The sequence below is a fragment of the Syzygium oleosum genome, unplaced genomic scaffold, assembly GCF_021117445.2.
Source record: "Syzygium oleosum isolate NSW1041296 unplaced genomic scaffold, Sole_v2.1 Sole_v2.13, whole genome shotgun sequence".
In the NCBI taxonomy this organism is placed as follows: domain Eukaryota; kingdom Viridiplantae; phylum Streptophyta; class Magnoliopsida; order Myrtales; family Myrtaceae; genus Syzygium; species Syzygium oleosum.
Genome location: NW_026607497.1, coordinates 6,268,728 through 6,272,581, shown reverse-complemented (window position 1 = coordinate 6,272,581; position 3,854 = coordinate 6,268,728).

The following is a 3,854-nucleotide window of genomic DNA, read 5'->3' as shown; positions in this document are numbered from 1 at the left end:
AATTTTTTGGCGAAAACATACACATTTCATTCTCTGTGGCTCCATTTTTTCAGGGCCTTCGACATGGAACCACACATCGTGCTGCTTGAGAAAGACGCAAACCGCATGTCTCCTCACTGCCGATTTTGAGACTGAACCTGTATTCTTGTAGAGAAATAGAAAGGATTGAAGTAATTGTCTGGGCAAATCTTCCAGGATGAATGGCTAGCTTCTTTGGAGCTTTTCAGGTATTTACAAAGGAGTTCAGTTTTATTGCCTCATCCTTTGGAATTATACCATGTACCACCACATTAGATGCTGAATCTCTTGGGAAGGACGTAAGTTCATGAACGTCCAATGCACTGCCAAGTCCCTGAACGTGATTATGATTGCTATATTGGTAAAATAACTTGTTACGGTTAATAAAGCCAGCTCAATTTGTTTTAAACTTTGTCTTTTCGGCCGAAATTATGACTAGCATATGATTTTCATTTATGCTTGAGTAGCAAAGCTTCAACCCTGAGTCCTTCTGGCTTCATAGGCAAGTGTCAAGTCACAATCTCTATTTGACGGACAGATAGCACTACTTCATGATTAGGCCACAATTCATCAACCTGATCATCCGTCAACTACTGCATATAGCATCCTGTGCCTTCTCCCCGATAGCCTTATCCTGTTAATATGGTAAAGAGTATAAATTGAACATTTATTGGAGCTACAAAGATTGCCAGATCTTTGCAAGTCGGGAAGCCCAAGCAACTGTTTTCTTTCAATATCAGAAGGCTCCAGCAGAAACTGAAAGCGCCCAACGTGAGCAATCAATGATCTAAATTGGACTCTGAACCAACTTGTGTGGATACAACGACTTCAGTAAATAAGAGTTGAGCAGCAGGCTCATCATTTTCAATCATTCTCACCCTGATAATCTATCCAAACATGCCAATACACATGCTCAGATGTGTACATGCCCAAACATTCAATATGCTTATATCCTTACTAAGAAGAAATCAATATAAGAAACCTCCACCATAAAAATCTCATGCACTCTCTTTCATTGCCATCTGTCTCAAGTGAAGATCACTTCGAACAAAGGTCACAAGTCTTAAAACAAATCCAACCAATAAGTTCAGGAATTCTCAAAGCAACTTCACACCTGCTCCTCTCACAGAATCGATGACTGCCTTAACTTCGCCATGATACTTTTGTTCTCTTTTCAAGTGGATGGCGACAGCAGGTATGCCCTTGAGCAGCAGCCTCTCTCCCAGTATCTTTCCTATCTTCGCAGCTGTGGCCATGTCTCGAGTCGAGTCCATGCTCGGTCTCAAAGCCTTCTCCTGCAAGCTCGCTGAAGATGCGACAGTAGCAGTAGGGGAATGGATCACTTGGGCACTCACAAACTTGTTAGTGAAGTGCATCTTCAGAACATAAGGCTTGAGAAAGTTTATTATTCTCGGTGGCTTAGCTGGTGGTGGGATAACCATCTCTGAGTTGGGGAATCAATATAACGAACTTGGAATTGCTAGAACCAATGCACCAAAGTCAGATAAAAGGGAAAATAATTGGAAAAATATAATGTTCATCTTTTCCATTCCCTCTTAATGTTATGGCCCAGTATGATGTTTCGGTCGTATAAAAGTCACCCTGTTCATTACAAAAGAAGAGAAGTATAAACCACATGCCTTAAGTTTGCAGTATAGTAGACTGTAGATGGGTCCTTACTAATAGAATGATAATGGAAACAAGATCCTTGTAAATAAGTAACTTAGGGTGCGTTTATTTCGCGGAAAACTCAAGATTTGGAAAACATTTTCCAAAAAATGATCGCTTATATTCCTTACAAAATTGAATGAATGAGAAGTATTTCCATCATCTGCAAAAATAGTTAGGCATAAATTATCTTCAATAATGAAAACATTTTCCGTTGACTAATTTTTCTAAGCAATGTAACCAACCATCTTTCGTAAAATGGTTTTCAAATCTTGAGTTTTCCGTAAAACAAACGCACCCACACCATTGCACTAGAACAACGAAAAGCATTAACAGCTGAGAAATACAATATTGACCCTGATTGCTGATAGAGTATCTCATGAAGCAGTCATACAACTGATATATGCGACGAATAGAGAAAACCGTACATGAACAAAGCGATCGCATGTCATGATAAAGAACGGTCGTAACACAACTCAGTTTCGATTGGTTTTTCTCCAGTCCACGTTTCAACGGCATATCACGCATCAAACAAGCAAAGATAGTTTTCTTCTACATGTGTCTCCCCTTTCACAAACTTTCATCAAACACTCAGCGTGCAATTTCTTAAAGATCATAACCGAGCAACCCTGAAAAACAGCAAAAGACAGCTTCAAGTGGCCAACCAAGAAAGAAACACGAGTGAATCGAAATCACGAGAAACGGAACCAAAAAAAACACAAAATTTGTCCAAAATTTTCCAGGGAATCAATCAGAAATTGCAGAACTAGCAAGTCTAACTCTGACCCACAATGCACATTCACTCAAAGACAAGAAACCAGCAGCGACGGACCCTTTTGAGAGGAAGTATCGCGCCGGCGAATGCACGGTCGAGCTGCCAAAATCCACCAACAATGTCTTCAGAGAGCGTGAGATGCGAAGCGGGAGAGGAGCGCGAAGAAGCTGAGCCACTGTATAGAAAGACTCGGAAGGATGTGGAGAGCCCCAGATGGGCGACCCGATATTGGAGATCCGACCCGACCCGAATTGGCTGGGGAAAGTCAATATTCGAAATGAACCGAATCGTTCAAGCACTCGATCCAACCCGACCCGCAAAATAAAAGAAAGCAAAATGACTTAAATCCAAAGCCCAGTTTAAAATAATAATTTATATTTTACTTCTTCTCAAATGTTATTTTGTATTTAAGTTGCTTAGAAAATAAGTGACCGGACGGCGTTTTGCTAAAATTGTTTTATTTGTTCTTTTAAATCACCGTTTCGATATTATAATAGATGTATGCAAACGAGACTCGAAAAAATAATTATATTCGGATTTTTTAAATGATCATCCGGATTGTTTTGCTGAGTTTGTTTAATTTGTTCTTCCAAATTATTTTTATAAATTAGAGAGGGATATTCATAAACGGGACTTAGAGAGATATCTCCGTTAATTTGACCGGGTTAATCAACGTACTATCATCAAGGGACAAATGTAGGTTTTCACAAATGATTAAACTACAAATGAACATTGTAACTATCATCCTTAGCAGTCAAGTTGAGCAGTGCTCTTTGCTCGTTGGGTCTATTCTATGCAAACGAGACTTGATAGATCGCTAATTTGACAAATTAACTAGCGCCACATATCATTAGGGGACAAACGATTGCTTTAAAACTAGTGAGTTTTGTCCACCCCTCCATTTAACTCTCAGAAGAGACAAATTTCTTTTTTCCTCGACAGTCTTTTCTCCCTCTAATTTTTCAATTGCTCTTCGAACAGCTCTTGGACCAAAAGCAAATCTATATCCTCAGTTGGCATGTGTACCATCGAGTGTTAACTTGTATAACTATTCAAATGTGGCAGCTTGGACGTGATAGTATAATTTATATGTAAATCGGGCGGTGGCCTCTTCTTAAATCAATTCGCAACTCCGGAGGACAATTCCTCCCACCATCACCATGACGTTTCTCCTCGTTCTCGACGTCAACTCACCCGTTCCACCGGAGAGGACAAGAAAGGGAGCATCTTTTCAAATGCACGAATTCGTCACGTGGGTCTGCGTTCCAGAATTTATGTATGGGAAGCCAAGCGAAAACAGTGGAGTGACTTACGTGAACCATTCGATATCTCATGGGACTGACAGGCAATCGTAGACATGATTGTTGTCGCGGGGTGAATCAAGATTCCTGAT